General features: G+C 40.2%; 1 protein-coding gene across 4 annotated transcripts in view; it reads right to left on the bottom strand.

The window, feature by feature from the left end:
* The window catches only part of NCOA2 (nuclear receptor coactivator 2), a 199,249-nt gene that overhangs the window by 107,559 nt on the left and 68,249 nt on the right, over positions 1–23,441 (bottom strand). For all 4 annotated transcript variants that reach the window (XM_076329574.1, XM_076329573.1, XM_076329578.1 and 1 more), the window contains one exon: positions 19,108–19,352. The gene's annotated coding sequence lies outside the window, so the exon portion shown is untranslated. The remainder of the gene's footprint in view (positions 1–19,107; positions 19,353–23,441) is intronic.

The following is a 23,441-nucleotide window of genomic DNA, read 5'->3' as shown; positions in this document are numbered from 1 at the left end:
ACACACACTCTTTATTCTGCATGTGCTAAAATGAGGTAAACCCAAAACCTGGCTATTGACAAACCAAAGTATCATTGCGGAGAAAAAAAACTGATTTTTGTCTATGCGATCAGAATGAAATGGAGTTAAAAGACATACAGCATGCGCTAAGATAGGACAGATTTGCCAGAATTTTCCTGGGATTAATTAAAGGGGAATCATTTTAAATCCCTTTCTTCTTCCCAAGCCTCTCCAAGCTGAATTTACTCCATTTAGGTAACAAATGCAAAGCACACAGGGAGGCATGTGCCATTTTCCAATCAAGTCATCCACAGCAAAGCAATCTGTTTGGAGAATTTTTTAAGCTTTCAAAATATAACATCATTCAGAAGACCAAATGAAATCTATTCCTCTGTGCAAATGGAGTCCTTCAAACAGTAAAACGAAATGTGCATATCATAGAATCATAGAATCATTTCAGTTGGAAAAGACCTTTAAGATCATCAAGTCCAGCCATTAACCTAGCACTGCCAAGTCCACCACTAAACCATGTCCCTAAGTGCCACGTCCACACGTCTTTTAAATACCTCCAGGGATGGGGACTCAACCACTTCCCTGGGCAGCCTGGTCCAATGCTTGACAACCCTTTCGGTGAAGAAATTTTTCCTAATATCCAAACTAAACCTCCCCTGGTGCAACTTGAGGCCATTTCCTCTCGTCCTATCACTTGTTACTTGGGAGAAGAGACCAACACCCACCTCGCTACAACCTCCTTTCAGGTAGTTGTAGAGAGCGATGAGGTCTCCCCTCAGCCTCCTTTTCTCCAGGCTGAACAACCCCAGTTCCCTCAGCCGCTCCTCATAAGACTTGCTCTCCAGACCCTTCACCAGCTTCGTTGCCCTTCTCTGGACACGCTCCAGCACCTCAATGTCCTTCTTGTAGTGAGGGGCCCAAAACTGAACACAGTATTCAAGGTGCGGCCTCACCAGTGCCGAGTACAGGGGCACGATCACTTCCCTACTCCTGCTGGCCACACTATTTCTGATACAGGCCAGGATGCCATTGGCCTTCTTGGCCACCTGGGCACACTGCCGGCTCATATTCAGCCGGCTGTCAACCAACACCTCCTTTTCCGACAGGCAGCTTTCCAGCCACTCTTCCCCAAGCCTGTAGCATTGCCTGGGGTTGTGACCAAGCGCAGGACCCAGCCCTTGGCCTTGCTGAACCTCATACAATTGGCTTTGGCCCATCAATCCAGCCTGTCCAGGTCCCTCTGCAGAGCCTTCCTACCCTCAAGCAGATCAACGCTCCCGCCCAAACTGGTGTTGTCTGCAAACTTACTGAGGGTGCACTCGATCCCCTCGTCCAGATCATTGATAAAGATATTAAACAGAACTGGCCCCAATACTGAGCCCTGGGGAGCACCACTTGTGACCGGCCGCCAACTGGATTTAACTCCATTCACCACCACTCTTCAGGCCTGGCCATCCAGCCAGTTTTTTACCCAGTGAAGAGTACACCCGTCCAAGCCATGAGCAGCCAGTTTCTCCAGGAGAATGCTGTGGGAAACGGTGTCAAAGCCTTTACTAAAGTGCAGGTAGGCAACACCCACAGCCTTTCCCTCATCCACTAAGCGGGTCACCTTGTCATAGAAGGAGATCGGGTTGGCCAAGCAGGACCTGCCTTTCATAAACCCATGCTAACTAGGCCTGATCACCTGGTTGTCCTGTATGTGCCACATGATGGCACTCAAGATGATCTGCTCCATAACCTTCCCTGGCACTGAAGTCAGACTGACGGGCCTGTAGTTCCCCAGATCCTCCTTCCAGCCCTTCTTGTAGATGGGCGTCACATTTGCTAACCTCCAGTCAACCGGGACCTCCCCAGTTAGCCAGGACTGCTGATACATGATTGAAAGTGGCTTGGTGAGCACTTCCACCAGCTCCCTCGGTACCCTTGGGTGGATCCCATCTGGCCCCACAGACTTGTGTGTGTGTAAGCGGTGTAGCAGGTCGCTAACCATTTCCCCTTGGATTATAGGGGCTTCATTCTGCTCCCTGTCCCTGTCTTCCAGCTCTGGGGGCTGGGTACCCAGAGAACAACTGGTCTTACTATTAAAGACTGAGACAAAGAAGGCATTAAGTACCTCAGCCTTTTCCTCAGCCTTTGTCACTACGTTCCTCCCGGCAACCAATAAAGGATGGAGATTCTCCTTAGCCCTCCTTCTGTTGCTAATGTATTTATAGAAACTTTTTTTATTGTCTTCTACGGCAGTAGCCAGATTAAGTTCTAGTTGGGCTTTGGCCCTTCTAATTTTCTCCCTCACAACATCCTTGTAGTCCTCCTGAGTGGCCTGCCCCTTCTTCCAAAGGTCATAAACTCGCCTTTTTTTCCTGAGTTCCAGCCAAAGCTCTCTGTTCAGCCAGGCCGGTCTTCCCTGCTGGCTCGTCTTTTGGCACATGGGGATGGCCTGCTCCTACGCCTTTAAGATTTTCTTCTTGAAGAATGTCCAGCCTTCCTGGACTCCTTTGCCCTTCAGAACTGCCTCCCAAGGGACTCTGTCAACCAGGCTCCTAAAACAGGCCAAAGTCTGCCCTCCAGAAGTCCAAGGTAGCAGTTCTGCTGACCCCCCTCCTTACTTCTCCAAGAATCAAAAACTCTATCGTTTCGTCATTGCTATGCCCAAGACAGCCTCCAACCATCACATCATTCACAAGTCCTTCTCTGTTCGCAAACAACAGGTCCAGCGGGGCGCCTTCCCTAGTTGACTCACTCACCAGCTGTGTCATAAAAAAATTCCTGCGCAGGATTTACAAGAAGCCATCAAAATCTTGGTATTTATGCCCAACTGCAAAAATATTTTAATCTAATGGAGAGATAAGTAATGCTTCTTGGTGGAGTTCAGTCTCTGATTCCCCTACAGCTGACGTGTAAACAGGAGTATCAGCATCGAGGACCAGGATGAACACAAGCCCCCATGCGAAAGGAGCCTGACAATTATGATTACCACACACAGCACATGTTTCACCACAGTTTGCCCCATACCTTCTCCATATTTAAGCTCCTTACCCTTTTTTCGCTACTACTTTCACCACCTGTGCTTAAGCAGAAATTATTATAAGCTTATTAGCTGTAAGTGGTTACGTCTACAAACATGGGAAGGGCTGGTGCTTGCTGCCAATCAGCTTTCACTAATTTGCACCCTACCACGGCTTCCCCTGTGCCTTGGGTTGACTGTCAGGAGGTCAAAACTGTCCCCTGAGCCAACAGGGGGCACAAAAATCATGTTCGTGTCTCCCTCTCTTCTGCTAAAGGCTGGTATCAATCTAATTCCCACATCTATGGAAAACGAACGTGTCAAATTACTCTATTTTTTTTTCATTTTCAAGGTATTTGTTAAGTCATGTACATTGTGCAAAGCCAGTGATCTCCACAGCTTAGGTGGGGAGTTGTTTGAAGAGAAAATCTCTCAGAAGGTCACACACCTCGGGAGTGGGGATCTTCCTGAGGTCTTAACTCATTTACAAATGAAGAGTAAATTCAACACTTTCTTGTAATAAATATTTCACCTTAATTTCGGTGCTTTATGTAAAAAAAAAAAAAAGGTCTAAATTTGCACCTTGTCTAGTATTCCAGTAGCAACATAAATGTATCAGGAAAACCAGTTCTTTTAGCAAGATCTATATGGGCAAATTACTACTCTTATTCTCCAGTTACACAGCCAGCACTTAGCTTGGTGAGTAGCATGCAAATAACTGTGTTATACTATATACAATAACTACAATCTATGTATTATTTGTAATGATTATACAACAGTTTAATGACAAGTTAAAAGTATCTCAATATCCAGAATATTCCTGTGACAATAATTCACTTGTAGTAACCTAAATATTACTGGTATAGTGGTGATGGTGCCCTTCTGCCACACTAATTTCAAACCTGAGTTAGACCAGGTAAGTATGGACACAGGTAAGCAATGCTTCGATACGGGACAACAAGGAAAGATTGCACCAGGTTTGGAAAGTTGTCTTCTGAGAGCAGAAAAAGCCCATCATGCTTTACTTGTATCTGTATGCGAGATGCAGTCTAAGAAATGACAGCTTTTGTCAGTTACTCTTTCAGAACACATACAAAGGAAAACTGAATTAGATATTTAGATAACACTGAAAGGAAACTAAGCTTACATGTATTGCACACAGGCGTTTCACCTACTTACCAAAGGGTAGATAAGAACTTTTTGTGCAACTCATAATGGAAACCTTCGTACTTAGCTTTGAGAGATATTAAAAGAGTCATTTTAACCATTTATTTCCAGCAACAATTAGGAAATGTGAGCATCTTTGTTATACTGTGGCAAGAAATAATGATCAGAATTTAAAAGAAGAAAATGCAGGCACTATAAAGAATGTGTCACTGCTAGTATATAATATATATATAGAGAGTATATTAAAAGTTTAATATATCCCTCAATTTGGTCGGTGTGTTAACATGTTTTACATTTTATAGAAGCATATAGCGTATTTATTAAGTAGAAGTAATTATTGGAGATATTTCAGTTACTGCAATACAAAACTAGTTAGTCTATTATTTACAAAATAGCTGTGAAAAGTACACATCCTTCAATTAGATTTCTATTTTAATCAGTGAAACTATGGGAATAATCCCATAGTATTTCAATAATGTTTCAATAATAACATTTCAGTAATAACATTTCAATACCCTTTTGTATTTCAAAAAGAACGTGAAAGAACGTAACTAGATAAAATTGCTTCCCTTCTCAAGTATGAAACCCATCTCTTTAATTCATTTTCCTTTCTACTCCATATATTAAGAACATTTTTTCTCTACCAAGTTGCTTTTGGTTTTTGCATCTCCCCAGTACAACAAATCCAGCATACCTCTATGAAGTTGGTACTTATGAGGCAGAAAGCTGCCAATAATTGCCCCTGTTTTCAGGAGGAATAGCTGCCATGCAAACTGCCCTAATTCATACAAGTCATTAACACAACAGAGACAACCACCTCACCTTGAAGAATTACGCTACTACCTTTAGATCAAGATTACTCAATTACATTTTAACGAGGTCGGTAACTCTGCCAACCCACTATCTCTGGCAGAGGCTGGCTGTAACCCCCGCAGCCCAGCCTCGGCAGGGAGAACAGGGCAGCACTGTGGCTCATGAGCCTCCTCTGAAGAGCTGGGGCTTCAACAGGTCCAGGCAAATTTCGAGCACGGCTCAAACCTGCATATCTGAAGGCTGCTCATCAGTAAAAGAGGGGAATGCATGGGTGGTGTTTTTAAATGACTTAAAGTTTGCTTTGGTGGTGGGGTTTTTTTTTGGTGTGAGGGGGGTTAGAAAACTGTAGAAGGAATTAGTCTATGACAGCGTGTGCTGTTTGGCATTTGAGAAGAGTAGTTTTCGTTTCACCGTATTTTAACAACCAGGAAAGTTTCAAAATCTTGTGGGACCAGATCAAACTCATGTGGTAGCAGTGACTGAGGCGTTTAAGTGCCTTAAAGCTTCCATCAGCAGCTCTTTCCTGCAGGTACAGGCATGGCTAAAATGAATACAATTTGTCTCCAAAAAGAAATGGAATTAAACCCAGCAGTCTATGTACAGTGCAAGCTTCAGCATGATTTAAGAAGAAAAAAACCCAACCAACCACTCTATTTTATCAGTATTTGAAAATTCTCCCTTTCTCCAAAAAGCATTTTTCAATATCTTATTTAGCTTATTACCATATGCTTGCAATTTCTACTCGCCGTAGAAGTCATTCTGGAAAACCAAAGGAAAATTTTTGTGAACCACAGATATAATAAAATAACCCCCTCCATGAAATGGTCTAAAAGCTTGTATTGCTTCTGCTCCACCTCCCCACATCTGGCACACGCATCAGATTACAGGCCAGAAGGCAAAGTGAAGAGACGGAAAGGGAGATAGTGGCTGGATCACAACTAGAAGGAAGCACACCTTCTATAATTCAGACTTTTCTCCCTGAATGCCGATACGTCAAAGCGTGATAAATAAAACCAAACATGGGAGAACTCCACACACGTGCACGCACAGACACACAAACATCCCCCCTGCTTCAGTCAGTTCCCTGAAAGGCAGTGAATTACATGAAACATGCTTGGATGATTTCAGAACTATCACTCTGTGCCAAAAGCGCAACTGGGCTTCTGATTTTGTTAACCGACAAGTTCACAGGAAATCGGCAATCATTCATCTCTAATTCACAAGACACTTTCACTTTTTCTAATTTGTGAAGTATTTCATAGGTACAAACAAAACCAAAGGCCACTGAACTGTCTAAATGCCACAATATTGTCAAATAAACACAGTTTACCAATTGGTCTTTTTGCTGTTTAAGTTTTGCAAACTTAAAACTCAACCAGAAAGATCTACGCAAGGATGTAAGGAGCTGGTTTGCGAGCGTTGTTTCCCAGACCTCTCTCTGAAGCCACGTTCTCCTTGTCCCTTCAACCCGACATCAGCAGCACAACAGCATAAAACTTTCACCGAGTCTTTCAAGCTTAGCAATAAATATGCTGCAGTCTGAATTATCAAAATTATTCAGACCTTTCAAATGATTTTTTTGTTCCAAATGGACTTGGCACGCTGGTCAGGAACTCATTGAGTCAAACACAAGCAACAAAAGTGGAATTCTTCTTGCTAAGCTAATTGATGGTCCTACAAAAACGAAACATGCAACTGCATATTCAAAACTTTCAAAGACGCACTGTATTACAGTTACAGAGCGCCTTCCCCTCTGTGCCTGGTGTAATATGATCGTAATTGCTGTGAAAGGGCGAGAGACCGACTATATGTTAAATCCTGCCATCTGTAGGTGCTTTACACAGTTCCATTTGCTGCTGCCGGGTCAAAAGTTTACCCTATTTTCGCTTGTTCATAACCAATCACACAAGTCTCTGCTATGTGTAATCTTTGACCCACTCTCAAAGCAATTTTTGTATTATACAGTCATATGACTACACTGAAAAAACCCACACGTTTTATTAAGAATACACTTCTTGTTGGTTAGCTTAATAATTATTATTATTTCCATATTCAGTAAGCGTACTGTACCGACCTTGTTCTTCCCAGTTAACTCCCTTGGAGCACAACCATAGTGCCATGAATTCTCCCCACAAAACACTCCAGCATTTCTGGCCAGTTCTAATCCAGAACCACATGCAAAACAGGGCTGGAAAGCATTCACGGTACCTGTTGTTTTAAAAGCAGGGGGAAGCAACTGCTCAGTTTGTCCTAATAGGGAGAGAAGATGCCCTGAAAACAGTTAAATTAATGTTCACAGTGAACACAAAAATTGTCTCTGAAAATCAGGATTGTCATAAGAATATCCCTACATATTTACCTTAAAATTTAAAATTAAATATGCAAAAATATATTGCATGGAAACATTTATGTGTTATTATTGTTGTTGTTGTTGTTGTTGTTGTTATTAAAATATCTAAGGAACCAGTAGTCCCACGAACAACAGAATTAACTACGCCTAATCTCCCACGTATTTACACCTCCTGGTTGGTTGACTTTGGTGTCTAGAAAGCTGAAAGCTTTGAATGAAGCTTTTCCCACAGTTGGGACATTTGTTTGAAGTCTCTCTTTTCCCATCACTAAGATTCCCAGGCAACTAATAAGATTATTTCATGTCGTAACCTTTCCCTCTGTCAGGGTACCTTTAGGTGCTTCCATTTATACTCAGCTACTTATTTTCACAAAACCTGTGGGATCTGAATTTTGAGACCTCCACTGTGCCAAAAAATGTGATTGAAATCACCAATAGGTTCAAAAGCTACCGAGGGGAGATGTGTGTGCATGTACACAAGTGCACGACGTAACCTCATGAGCCTTGTTTCCACAGGAAATGAGGCTAAAAATAAAGGAGAATATTTGACCTTATTATAATTTCACAGAAATCTAATTTAGATGGACCAAACTAAACAGATGGCTATACTAACAGATCACCTAAAAGTAGTATCACAATATTTAAATCCATCTCATAGATTTTGCTAGACAGTTTTCAAAGGCAAACAGACACACAGGCCCCTATTTATCTTCTAATAGGAGATACAGACAAATAGATACTTTTCCACAGACATATCTTACTGTAATCTATGAATTGTGATAGATTTGCAATCTTTTAATTTTTTTAATCTAGCATTTATGCAAGTGTGTTCTGTCTCCAAGGATATAAACACAAGTCAGCACTCACATGAATAGCTGCATTGCTCCATTTCGCATTTGACTCTTAGATGCTAAACCCTTCATAAATGTAGCAGAGAACAAAAGCAAGCCCGTGACACTGAGAAGATCAGTTAAGTAATTATACCAGAGAAGAATCAAATAACAGCATTAAACCATTTCTAAGCAGGTCATAAATTATGTTCACATATAAATTCAAATAGTTACGAAATCCCAATCATTTACTAAAAGACAGAATAAAAATTACCCAAAATAAATAAATCAAAATATAGATTCTAAGGCCAAAACAGTTCATCATCTCACCTCTTGTACAACAAAGACCATAGTATTTTACTTAGCAGCTCCTAAAGCAAGTCTGATACTCTGGCATCTGCCAGCGAGGTTTATTGCATTTATGCGTTGTTACCAACAACCCACCCATTTCAGACCTGACCATGTCTGGACAGACATATATTGTCAAAAGCAGAAAAAACAAAATATGCACTTCTAAACCAGCGTCTGTGCTTGGAGATACTTCCATGGCTCTGTTCTGCAAATACAGTTAGAAAAAAGCTGTTCCATCTTCAAAAAGAGCTGTCGTTCATGTCTAAAAGCTTTAACAAACTTCAGACAAGGTGGACCTTGGATCTGTATGCCTACCTAATACTTGAATAATTCTCCACGTGCCCGTAAAGACGCTGATTTTTTTCTGATTTTTGTGTCCCTTATTAACAACAGAGACAGAAGTTTAATTTAAAATCCTGCAGAAACAAACAGAATTTTAAAGTGTCACAACTTTACTGAACCCTGTAATTTTTCTTGCTGTAGGAAAATGTAAGAACTCTATCTGAAATGGAAACTGGATTTGAAAGAACAAACAAAAGTTGGGAGAAGCCCTGAGACCACCTTTTAATTATTAAAGGTAAGAACTGGAACCTTAAGAGTAAAAACATACAGAAATCTTCTAAATGAGAATATTGCTAGGTAGGAGTCCCACCAGAATAAAAATACACAGGAACTGAACCCAAGCTGTGACACACTCTTTAATGAGGCACATCTCTTTAGAACGCTATCCATCAAGTCATATACTACTTCCATCATATACTACTTCCATAAAATGATCAGTCTCAGTCAATGCCTGAGCTTTAGAAAACAGAAAAAGCTACTGGTAACGTTGTATTTCTCCTAAACAAACAAACAAACAAACAAACAAAAAAGTAAAATAGAAACCAACATTTTAATGCAATGAAACAGATTTATCCAACTGGAAAACATGTTGGCAGATGTTATTTTATATCTAAATATAAAATAAGGTACTATAAAATTATTAATACTAACAATCATATACCAGACATTAGCTACTAGATACTATATAAAATTATATACAACATAGATGTTTATTTTATATATTATATACATAAATATAAAAAGTAAATAAAATGTGTGCACATACACACACAGCATTCAGACGTCTGCTAAGAGGACTGGTGTCACCTATAACCCAGGCCAGGAACAAGTGAATAGTCTTTCACCTAGGGGAAAGCAAGACGGACGATGTTTAGAGGAAACCCACTCCACTCAGCTTATCAGCAGCAGAATGGGCAAAGAACAGTGGAAAAAGCCTGGCATAAAAGAAGAAACAAAGAAAACAAGGCAACAGAATTGACTCTTAAGAACACAAACGGGAATGCTGAAGGTAATGAAAGGTATCTACATGTCTGAACACAGGGAAGTTTTTCACCTTGGCAGAAAAGTTTGATCAAGAGCAGAGCTCAAACAACTGCAAGAGACAACACGACTGAAGGAGTGAAGCTGAGAACTCAGGAAACCTGGCTTAAACCCCAAGGTGATCCAGTAGCATGGAAACGCTATAAAGCCATTTGCTATTTTGTCTAAGTTTGTGCATCTCTCCTCATTTTTCTACAGTGCAAAAAGTGATTTTAGGAAGTTTGCAACTGAGCACGAACTTATGCTATTCTTTATATTACTGAGGCAATTTGGAGAGTTCAACACTGATCTTAGCAATTTGGTTAGCTGACTCATGACGGCCCCATTCCCGATAAGAAGAAACAATCTGTCCCTAGCAAACAGATCTGTCATGCCAGACCCAGAAACCTTACAGGAGTCTGATGAGGCTCAGGGGAATTTCCAAGTACCTGGATTTCATGTAGGTCCATAGAGCAATGACACAAGGGAACTGTGATGCAGGAGAATTGCTTTCATTCAGTTTTATTTAAGAACAAGAATTCTGCCATACATACTAGAGGCCAGGCTCATTGCAATGACTCTTTACAACAATGCATGTATTTCTCTATTTGACTGTATTTGAATTAAGTAATCCAGATTATTTGGATAAATACACATACACAAAAGTAATTTGAAGTTTTTTCTACCATCAGCTGAAAGAGAGAAATATAGTAAGTCAAGATCTTAAAGCTAGCACCTTCTTTGTACATAATTTTTCTATTATTTCATTTTTACCTGAACCATCTTCATTATTACAAGAGCTTAATGGTTTCCTAAGTGTGAAAATTCTTAAAACAGTTAATCTGAAAAAATCCAAAGTTAAAAAATATAAATCATATAAAAATCTAAATTTTCATTTAGTATTTAACTTTATGATGATCAAAATACACAACCAAGTGTGGAGATAATTGATAGAGGCATTTGTTTTGGATGACCTGCATAGCTTAAAAAGGTATTCAGTGCTCTCATGTAATGTGTATGTGTATTATCTCAGGATAATAAAAACTTTATAGACTATCACTGCATGCCAATGAGGAGTACACGTACAAATTTTTTTAATTTGTTTGTTTGTTTGTTTTATATATATACACAGAGCTTTCCAGCTTCCCATGCTCTTTTCAGGTTTAATAGTTATGGTCTCAAATTAATTTCGAAATTCTCCTAAAAGGCAATATAAAACTATAGTATCAAAATCCACTCAAAAATTAGTATTTGACTTCTCAAATGGCAATTAGCAGTTTGAATCTGAATTACTTCATATGCGAATAAGATGGTTTTTATATGTCATGGTACCTTGTAATTGATAAGGGCATTTTTAATGAACGGTTTTAAAGGATGTGGTTTCCTATTAAAAGTGGTCACTTATTACAAGGGGTTTGCAATTATATTTTGGTGGTTGGATGCAGATCCTTCCACCAGCTAGTTCTCACAGACCTCACTTCCTAGTCCTCAGGGTAGTCACCAACCTGACCAGCCTGCACATGCCACAAGTAGCTATCCTAGAAATATTGTCAAGATGTCATCATGGAAATAAGACCGGACCACGAGAGAAGGGAGGCTCTTCTACCCAGCCCCTTCCACTCCACCTTCTTCCACTCCCCTGGAGGCAGCCCTCTAAATTGGACTGTGGCAAGCCTCCAACTGTCCAGTTGCTGGGCAGTATTTGTGGCTGCAAAGCTGCTCTCCATCTCCTTTGGTAAAAAGCAGAGCAGATGGAAATTTCCTGTAGGCTGGTCTTGGCCCACAGACCACTGTTTGGACCATACTCCTCTACGAGTAAGAACAATCTATTCATTGCATCGAACTGACTGGCCCTACTGTCCTCTTTTACAACACAACTCCATGCAATCCCTTAACTCAGTGATAAAACAGAGCACAATGTGAGCACATTTCATCACCTGTGCTTGGGCTAGGAACTAAGCCATGAAGGAAAATATGGCCATGTCATGCTAAGCAAAGAAACACATGAGTAACTCTGGCAAGCACCTAAGATAAGGCTCTTCTGAATGACTGACAATAATGTTATATTGATGTTATAATAAATTATTACATACACACACAGACACAGAGTAAGCAGAAGCAGCAGCAGAAGCTGTGCAAACATCATCTTCAGAGTGGCAGCTCTATGTTCTCTTAAAACATTGGAAGACAAGAATAGGAAGGAATCCTTTACACAATTAAAAATGTTATAAACCTTGCTGTGTCCTGAAAGCTTCCAAATTTTATTTAGAATGAAAGAAACACCTCAATATATCTAACAACCATGGTTTTTCACAGGACGCAAAGGAGTTCTCATTTTCATTGGTCTTCCCTTGACTCCCCTGCTAAATTACAGCTAAAAACATTAGGAAGCTCAAAGCAGAACTCTGTTCTGATTTCTGTTCCCATTACTGTCGGATATATCTTGGTTTTCACACAGAGGCTGTTAAGACTGCTTTTGCTTTTAAAATTTTATTCAGAAAGATGAGTCAAGGTTCTGGACATCGATGTAGCTCTTCTCGTTGTTCCAGTGACAACAAAACAGGTTAGCCAGCTTTTCCTGAAGAAGGGAAAACCTTGGGTAGCACAGGATTAAATAGTCCTTTTAAGGACTATTAGCTTTCTTGCATAAAGTCAAAAGATGGTCACTATGAATGTATGACACTTCATAAGGTCTTGAGCAAGTATTCTAGACTCTTTATCTGATAGTTGAAGAGGAAAGCTAGGAAGGGGAAGGGAAATGTTTCATATTATGTTTAGGACAGAGTAACGTTTGTTGAGCTCTGCCTCAAGGTTTCTTACAGGGCTTTGCAAAATGCAGTGCTACCTCTCACATAAAGAAAAGCCTCTTTCCAAGAACCTGTCACAAGAAGAAAACGTCTACTGTCGATTTCCGTATGCAGCAAGTGCTGCAGCTTCAGTAACCAAGCAGAGCTGCCCTGGAGAAACTCTCTTGGGAGAGCTCCCTTTCCCTGGAAAGGCTCCTCACCGGCTCTTCCCAGCAAGCAGAGTACGTGGGGAATATTCAGTAGGTATTTGCTGCTCAAGTGCCTGATATCAACAGAGACAGAGAAGTGATGACAGGCTCTCCTCAAAGGCCCCAAGCAGCCTAAAACATATTTGAACCAACCCGAGAGGGTACAGGAGCAGAAGAGAAACTCTTTCTTATCCTTTTGTACTCATGCTTTTCTGCCATACTAAGTGCATGAGCAGAGTCAAAGGCAGGATGGATGAATTAACTCAGAAAAAAGCTGTCCAAAAAGCTGAGCAATCAGTCCTCAAAAAATTAATGATAAAAGACTTTGAATAAAGCCAATTTGTAATGGAATGTAAGAAGGGAAGTCCCTAAAGAGAAAAACTGTCTACCAGCTCTGCAGCAGGTTTTGCTGCCCCATGCAGTTTACCATGGCAAGAAGCCAACTTGGCAAGGCTCGCTCTTCTCCAAGGAGCCTGGCAGCACGCCAGCCACACTTACAGGTCTCATTTCTGCTGCCAAGCTTGAGGGGCAATCGAAGATCCTGTTTTGTGAATCTGCAGACCTGGTTATGACCAAGAACATTTGTGTTTTAAAATGTTCTTAAGCAAGTCAAGTTCCCTCTGTTTATACAGCGACTGAATAGGTGAAACAGAATACTTAACCCAGCTAGAGAAAATGAGCCGCAGATTGTTAATTATATGGCTATTTGCACTTTGACTGGAAGAGGAAGTAAGCTGGTTATAACTACTTTGGGCTTTACTCCTGCAACTGCATTGAAACCACATTTATGACAGCTGAAAGTATGCAATTTTATATAAATGTGGGCACTTCCTGTTTTTGAAGCAAGTCCTCGGCTGCTTGCCCTTACCTCACAGTAATGTTGCTGGAACCAGAATGTATCACATGTGCTCAGTTTTGAAGACTGATCTCAAGACCTTATTTTACTAACTATTTTAAAGCGTGTAGATAAAATGCATATATTGGACTACTGTTGTCTAGGACCTAACCGTACTCCTTAGGCGTTAGGAAACACATGTTTTCCACGTGTGAGACTGAAACGCCCAGCTGTCACCCGGGGCGTGCTCAGTCCCCAGTGATGTGGTCACAGTCATTCTCGGACGGGGAGGCGGGCACGTCGCGTCCTCCCGAGCAGGCAGGCTGTGCTCTGAATTACACACGCCGGCAGATCTCTCTTTTTCCATTCAATATGCAGTATTTCAAGTAATTTATAATAGCAGCTTCGTTATTTTGCACAGTATGGTATTAATTCTTCATTGTGGCAAGTATATGTTCAATTTTATAGACACTGAGTATGGGGAGTAACATAGTCCTCCTGGCATAAATTGAAGAAAATCATTATTTGACTAGAAGATAATTTTGAAAATACCATTTAACAACCCCAATAAGCAGCACTATGTTTCCTGTGCCTTTTCTCTTACTTTGCTTATTTATGTTAATTGAATCTCACAAACCAAACTTCTGCAATGAGTACAATTACATAAATCAGCACTCTGCTTTTCCACTGACAGTCATTTTCCTAAGAGGTTACAGCAGGAAGACTGATCATATTGTTCAACGGAAAAGCAAATGCATATCCAGTAATTCCTGATGATAAAATGTGATCATTCTTACTTACAAAAAAACCCCACCCACATTTAATTTACAACGTATTCCTCCAGATTTAGTTCATGACATACTGCTTGAGAGTGAAGTACCCCCTATAAATGCAAGACAGTTACAGTCAAGATCACCAAAATCCTTAACACAGAGAAGTGTCAGCGTTTCTACTACCTTTGTTTTGCTCTCCAAGACCACAACTTCTTATTTCTGACCATTAGATCCCACCCTTCAACTATGAGAACTTGCCAGCTTTGCAGTGCAAACAGAGTGAACAATTACAGACCTCTTGGTCTCAAACTGGATTCAATAAAGATTCAGTTTAAAAGTCCTTATGCAAAAACCTCCAACTAAAAGAAACACTAAAGCTAAAATTTCAAATTCAATTACACCTGATTTATTGATTTCTCTTCACTTAACTTTCAAAGTAAACACGGTATACAGTCTAACTCAGGCACTTCTTTAAAAACACTTCCCTCGATTGCCTTCTTCCTGCCTCAAGTCAAGGCATGGTTTTGAAGCGCCAGACAGGCTCATTTGCAACTAGAAGAGGCTGGTCCTGCCATCCCTCTTCCATGTCATCTTCAGCGCAGACGTCTGTCCAACTCTGCAGTTAGCAAGTTCAAAGAGTTAAAGAGCCAGCCAAGTAACCCAACCAAAAACGCGGTTAGCTGACCACTGGTTTGGCTCCCTGAGCCAACTCATCCCATGCTCACATCGTGGCGGCAGCAGCGCTGGCACAAGGGAGACGGGGTAATACCTCAGGAGGGAGGGTGCAAGCCACGCTTCTGGAAGCCGTCAGACCAAGGTTAGCTGCAATGATGCCGCATTTGTGACACCTCCACAAAAACTGGCCCCATGTTCAACCTCTATCCTCCAAACAAGGGAGGACATAGAAAAATCCAATTCATGGGGTGCAGTCTAAAGCTGCCCAATTACCTTAAGAGCCTCACTGAGCTACAGACTTAAACTCGAGGTCTCAACTCCTCTTTTGACTTTTTTTTTGACTGAAGCCTACTATTTCTACACAGAAGCACTCAAGTCCAGATCTTTGCAAACTTATTCCCAAAAGTAATGCAACCATTTCTAATAAGGAAAAGAGAAAAAGACTTAATGAAGGCAACCCGGATTAGCTAAATGATACATCTTAGTGGAACAATTCTGCTGTTAAATATCATGCAGATGTTACGATGGAGGCAAAGAAAGCCTTTCTTTAGCTACAGCACAGCTGCTGCATACAACTTCAAAAAGACTTGGCACAGGACTTCAGCCACAAAACTTCCCCCCCACTTCATTTTGTGCACGTCATGAAACTTCAGCAAGCTGCACCAAGGACAAAACTGACACAAGGGTTTGTCTGGAACATCTTATCAACAGTGGGGCAGCTCCTTGCGCTGCCAATACTCACATGCACCTTCACAAAACTCAACTATACATCTCCATTCCTCCTCAACCCAGCAATCCCTCAAAAGCAACGATATCCCATACTGCTGTCCCTCTTATTTACACTTGCATTATCTTCTACTTTAAAGAAGAAAACTGAATTGCCGCATAATTAACATACATTAAAACTTAAAAAATAGCCATAATAAAAAGTAAATTATCTGTTAAACATTAGAAAGTATTATCAACTTCCGTTCACATCCTTCATTACCTATACACTGAGCTACTCTGAACAGTCAGACACCTTGACCACAAAGCTGAAAACGCCCTAACTTACAATCACATTGAATGTACATGCTTAACACCAGTCTGTCTTCCACATAATATATGCACTACAAAAAAAATATATACATCGTCTAAATTCAAAGTTCAGCTTCTCCCTTGAAATCTGTCAGTGTTACAGCTAGTTACATGTAGTACACAAGAAGAACTTGTATTGATTTTATATATGTAACAGTAAAGCACACTGAACTTAATTTGATCTGCATGCTAACATTACACTTACTTGTGATTTCCTTTCAGTGATGATATTGACAGGAGATGTACCTGAGAAACCTAAACTGCTTTAAGATGCATGTATGAGATTAAATTAGAGCATTCCTGACGCATGGGAACAGAATCTTAGAAACTGTTTTTAATTTCTCCCTTTTTCTTCTTTTACTAATTCATATGACATCAGCTTATTGACTCTTACGACATTCTTAGCTTCCACCGTGTGAAGCCATAAACCGATTTGTCACCTACAATATTCTTTCCACAACCGTGAAGTTACAAAGAATAATTAGTCCAAATGAGAAAACAGAAGTAGGAGCAACTAAAATTCTGTTAACATTCTTCATAAGTAAAAGAGAGTAAAAGAGAGTATAAAAAACTGCAGAAATGAGGAAATACAAGCAGAAACGCACCGAAAGAGGTTTTTTAAAAAAATTACTCAATTACTTCATTACTAAGATCTTGATAAAAAGCTGGAAACCCATGACTTTAAAGAATATTAGTAAAGTTGATTAAAAACAGTGAAGAAAACTCATTAAAGCAAAGGTAAAGCTTGAAATACTAGAAATATTAACAACAGTATTACTGTACTCATGCAAATGTAACACTTCAAAATGACCTACTTTAATAATAGTAAAAAAATGAAAGAATACGGGCACTAACCCCCTGACTCTACTGGTTTTATAAAACACCATCTACTTCTCAGAATTAGTAACAGATTCATGAAACTGAACCAATTTGTTCAACAGATGTTTCAGTTAACCCAAAGGAATTTTACTTTTCTATTGTAGAAGTAGAGCACGCTGAATAAAACTCCACTATTATTAGCAGCTTTCAAAATATATTAGCTCAAAATTAGCTTCCATTTCCATTCTTTCTTTCTTTCACGTAACAGAAAACATTTTCCATACCGGATTAGACGTGCCACCGAAATAAAGTAGGCACATTGATTAAACAAGTCACCCTCCTCCCCCCCGCCCCCGGTTTTATGGGATACGCAGGAACGGCAGAGTTTTTATTTTTCTTGGCATTCCTCTCTCCACATTAGCCGATAATCTTCCCCGCGTAGCTCTGCCAGTGCGCTGCCCCGCAGACCCACAACACCCCTGCTGTTCCAGTCCCGTGTTTTTCTGCAGCGGGCTCTGCGAATTGTGCACTCCTTTCGTAACGTGTGCTATTGCATCAGTTTAATTGCAACATAATTTTCAATGCTCTAGGTAAAGCAAATAATTTCATTTATAACTTAACTTCTGCTCATAAAATAAAGATTGTTTCCCCCGCCTTTTCTGTTTATGTTTAAAGATTTATAGAACGACTTGCACTGCACAGCAGTAGTCAAACAAAAATACCTTAGGTTTTCTTAGAAAGCAGCACTTAAAAAATATTGCTTGGCGCCTAAAGCATTACTGCAGCCTTTCACAGAGCCATATGTAGTAGATCCCCCATGAGCAGGCCGGAAGGGGAACGTGCATTCTTACGCTGTGTATTTAATATAATATTTAGCCATTATCAAAGCTTCATAGCTTTTACTGTCTCTCTCTCTCCTGCAATAGAGAGTAACAGCTTATCTGGCAAACACACTCACTATGTTTCTAGGCGCTGAAGACATGCTCTTGGTTAATTCATAAAATCTGATCTAATGTTAGATATTTTGCATTCAGGTTAGCTAAGTTAAAATAATATTTAGCTTAACCATGCCTTGGCCAAAAAATTCTCTGTTATCTACTGATTACAATAGCATTGTAGCTAGCTATGGACATCACACTGGGAAAACACAAATCCTGAGACTGAAGAAATGCAGATGAAATTCTGACCTCAAGCCATTCTGATAGCGGGCATTACAAACACTGTCTACTTTGTATCTGATACAATAACCAGGCACAAGAGGCATGTGCCTACGATGAATGATGAATTTACGTGTCATTTTTGGTTTATGGACATATATTACCTGAGTTGACAGCATCAAAAAATGCTGTGCTTCTTGCACCCCAAATCATATTACGTGATACAAACATCTACACTAAAACAAATCTGCAGAGGCAAGCACTCACAGGAGGAAATGTCAGAAGTAAGTTTTAGAGAAACCTAAACTTTGCCTTTGTTTGCTTCTGCGGCATGGTATACACCGCAGTTATGTCATACCATTTCCACAGCACCTCTGCCTCATTCAGCTTACAGCATTACCACTAATCAAAACAGTCATCTGTTTTACTCTTGGTATTTGGCGTATGGTCCGATACCTTATTTACTGCATGCTACTCAAATTTTTTTTGGAAGACGGAACAAGTAATTTCTTTGTGAATTCAGTGGTGCAGCTGAGTGCTTCATCAACATAATGGTTAGTCCTACTGTTACTCCTAACTTAGAATAACTGCGTTATTCCTAACTTCCTAACTAAAGCAGCGACAGCTTTAAGGTCAAAACGATTCTCCAATTCTGAAGACAACTTTGTCTCCAGTTTGGCATAACTCAGACCTAATTTTTTCACAGCACTTAGCATTACATTGTGCTTTATATAGCACTTTCAAACCTCAACCCCCACTGCCTCACTCGCAGTTATCGGTGCTCAGCACTTTTCTAAATCAGATCCAAAGTTCTCAAGTCATCCGCAAGAAAGCAAGACACATACAGTTAGCAAAGACATGAGAAAAGCCAGGATTGAGCAACTTACCTAGCATGACCTAGGAAGTCTGCAGCACAGCCAGGAAGAGAGTCCTGTTCGCCAGGGCAGCATGCAGCTGTGCAGAGCACCAGAACGGCTTCTGCCTCCTGCGATCCCCTGCCTCGCCCACCACACACGTCCCGACTTCTGCTGGAAGTGAGGCAGGGGTACTACAGAGAACAGCCTTCTCCACTGCATCAACCAGATTCATTCCCGGAGCGAGTCCATCCTGTGCACGGAATGAAGCAGGGGTCCTGTGGAAAACAGCAGCACATCAACGCACGGTTAAATACTGTTAAATTGTAAGGCTTCCTCACGAGGGGCCAAACAAAAGAGCTTTGCAAAGACAAGCTCAGTTTTGACATTCCTTGACTTGGACACTGCCACACTGCAAAAATGTTTGCATTCACCACTTCTAGAAAAAAGAAATTGGGACATCAGACCTTGTACGATGGGGTCACACCAACACCTACAAAAAATAGCAGTGGGGTCAAAATCTTTAGATATACCGTGCAGCTCTTGTGGCAAAGGAGTGAACTGGTTGCAAACACAAAACAATTCTGTGTATGGATACTAGCCATAGGTGATGGTTAGAAACATATTCTCATGGAGCTTCTACTGAAATCAAAGAGTGTTTATTTATATTCATAGATCTCTATAGAAAAGGACCTTCCAGAACAAACTCCTCTGCCTGTTTTCCTCAAGCCATATCCTCTGGCCCATGTCGATTAAAGCCCTGGTCCTTCTTCGTTCCTACCGTCAACACCCTTGCCAAGTCTTTCCTCACCCCTACTCCCCAAGGCTTTTCATCTCTCCTGCCTCAGTCACTTCCAGGCTTGGCTGGCAGTGCCACACTCTCCCCTTGACTCCCCCTCTTTCCTCCCTCCTTCGTTCCCCAACACGCCGTCATATTAACTGTCACTCTCACCCCGGGTCTCTCTCCCCTGTTCACAGTCTACGGTATTTTGGGTCCAGGTCCACGCCAGGACCCTGTGCGTGCCAGTGCCCCACGGGTCCGCTTCTGGCTTTCAGGCGCTGGGGTACAAGGCATCGGTTTTGTCCCCCAGCTCAGCCTCCCCCTCCCCTTCCAGGCCATACAGCTCTCACATGCTCAAGACGGCATGTGAGGACTGTGATTTCTTTAAAAGGTTACAGTTTGGTTAGATCTGAGATTTTCACAGTGCTGACAAAGGCAAAGCCGTGACTCATAAGCCGCTCTTCTTCCCCAGTGCCTATCACCAGCGCTTCCCACACTGGCATCTAACTCCTAGTCTCTGCTTCAAAGGGAGAGACACGGAGCATTTCCAAAAAAAGGTGGTGTTTTTTTTTTTTTTTTAAATCTACAATGAGAAATAACTTTTTCCACACATTCTTACACATAGCTAAATAATTTTGGCAGAAAAAAAAATTAAGCTAGAGGCAACTGCCTAGCCCCAAAGGCTAATGTTTTGCAAAGTTATAAAAAACTCCAACCAGCATCCTATACTGGGAAGCATCAGGCAGCCTTCTTTACTGCAGTTCCTGGCACTCCCCTTTCAGCCCTTAATAGCCTAAGTTATTCAGCTCGCTGAAATGAGAACTGTACAAATATTAACACTTGAGACCAGTGGTCAAACTGAGGAGTAGAGGCTGCGGGCGGACAGTGCCGGAGTGAACGCCATGCAAGCTGCCTTTGTCTTCACCACCAGTTTTGTTGCATGCCTACAAGCAATGTTCAAACAGCATCGTCAGACAACAGCACACAGACCAGCTAGCGTTTCTTTGGATGCCACCGTTTTCATCCTAGAGGTACCAATGCTTGCCTGAAAAGCTACAGCTTCTCACAAAATACTTCTAGGCCACGAAAACCTGAAGTAAAATGGGTTAGCTTCATTCCCGATGAAGGTCACACACAGCTAACAGAGATAATTAAGCAAATCCATTTTACTTCACATTTGCACTAAATTAGGGGCAGTCGTGTATCAGTTACAAAGAGGAAGGGTAACTTCGTACAATACTATTCTTGTGATCATATGCCCCTGCCTGGAGGGGAAATAAACTTCTTGTATGAAACTCTGGGAAACTTTTTCTTTCCTTTTGTCTATTTAGCAGTTATTTATCTCAGCATTGAAAACAAATGCAGCACACTGTCAAGTAAAATACAGAAAGAGGAAAACCTCTCAAAACAGACAAAACACATTCTTTTAGAGCAAAATCCAATTTACAGATTTTTTTACTGAGCTCTTAATAGCAAACAAGACAACAATTTCTTAATGGCTTTTGTAAATACTTCTGTACAAACATGGTCCAGAAGAGCAGACCAAGAAAAGAGAAAAACAGTGTCACATGCTCACGGATGGATGCAAATTATAGTATGAATTAAATGCACTATGACATTTATTTTTCAGTAAGAAATAATTATTTCCCAGGAATGACTAAATAGTCCTGTGAGATTGTATTTAGTCTAGAGACCTCTGATGTACCTAATTTTCAAAAAGTACTTATTAACTCTGGCAAAAAAAGTATGTGACCCACATGCACACTCCTAGAACATCCATGTTTATTTTTATGAAAATAAACTGAGAAGCTTCAACATCAGTATGTAAAACATAATAAAGCATTAAAAGCACACTTCAGTTTTCAAAAATTACTAATAAATAATTTTATTATATTGTGATTTCAATTTAAGTAATGAAACTGGCTACCAAGCATCTATAATAGCTAGATTTTTCTTTAAGGACAGAATAATTATCTGATCACTAGTTACAGTTAAGATGAAAAATATAATTAGGTTGAATGAAACTTCAGTACTTCAATGTACAATCATGAAAACTACACGGAACTTCTTCCTTTAAAAAGAGCAGAATTTCATGCACTATTTCATCTGGCAGAGTATAACATACTGGCTGTCAGCAAGGACTTTTTTCAATGAAAAGAAAAGTATTTCCATTCATACAGCATTGCCCAACTGATTAGAAGTATCAGGCGCTAGTAGTTGTCTCTCAACTACAAGCAACTGTAATAGATTTAATTCCTACAGACCACTATATAGTGTTCCTAAAAACTCATCTGAAATCCAGCAGACCTCCAAAAATGCTATGTTTGTTTAACATAAACCAACCTAATTATTTTGTCATCGAGATCAATATTTATGGGCTAAAACACTACATCAAGTAGGAAAGCTTTAATGTAAAACAAATCATAAAACACTGATAATGGAAATGCTTGAAAAGGCTCTAGGACTGCATGTATTTATATAAGATTTGTGAATACATAAACACCCGGTTATATACGTCAAGAAAAAAGGTGAGGCTCCGTGCAGTGAACTAATATTCAAAAAGACTAATCTTCCTTAGGACAAGTGTATTCTTACAAGGACTTAAGCCAGCTGGCTGAAGTGTATTGAACATCTTACCCAACAGCAAAGATTCATCCAAGACCATTAATTCATTGTAAGGTAAGATTCCCTTTTTCTTTTTTTTTCAGTAGTTTCCAGCATTTTTGAAGTACAATTTATCCCCTGAAAACCTTCAGCAGCTTTTTGTTACTAATACAATTACCACAAAAGCCACACTACAATGCAAATAGCGTATTTGCTACGTACTGGCATCATTTGATGAGGGATTCTTCTCTACATGGTAAACTTAATTCTGTTCTTAAGTTTGTTTAGAGAAACTGTTCTTTAAATCATCATAAGGAACATAATTTCCTACAATACTAGAACTTTCAATCATCAAAAATCCCCAAATCATGCTTCCCTTTTTAATTTCAAATAATATCTCAAAGAATTGTAATATCCTATATAACTACTGCTACACTAGCATCAACAGAAAAACTACTTCATGCATTGATCAACATGTATAGTGTAGTTCACTCTTTTATTTCAATCTGTTCAAATAACATGATACAATGAGCTCAGTATAAAACATTATGGTTCTTATGCAAATAAACAGACTCCCACATTAAGGTTACTGCTCCACAATAGATTGCACACAGCTGCTTACCGCTTGTCCTCACACCGAAAAGTAGATTAAAATGGAATAGCAACCTTACACCTGTATTCTATTGATTTTATTGACTTAGGGCATATTATAAATAAAACAAAATAAAACAAAACAAAATAAATCTGAGTTACCAATACTGACAACAGCACCTACAACTTCCTACTGCTGTGGCACAGCATCCTTAATTTTGTGGCTCATTGTCATATGAAAAGAAGGCTGTGTCTTGGAAGCCAAATCTGACACAAGAAGCACCCACACCACCAACCCTCTACAGCTAACCCCATCCCCAGCACCATTGTGAGTTCAAGAGAATTTAGCTTCAAATATTTTTAAGGTCTAATACCTCTTCCATTCTTTACC

This window comes from Aptenodytes patagonicus, chromosome 2 (genome assembly GCF_965638725.1).
Source record: "Aptenodytes patagonicus chromosome 2, bAptPat1.pri.cur, whole genome shotgun sequence".
In the NCBI taxonomy this organism is placed as follows: domain Eukaryota; kingdom Metazoa; phylum Chordata; class Aves; order Sphenisciformes; family Spheniscidae; genus Aptenodytes; species Aptenodytes patagonicus.
Note: the sequence above shows the minus strand (reverse complement) of the source record. Positions and strands in the feature narration are given on the sequence as shown.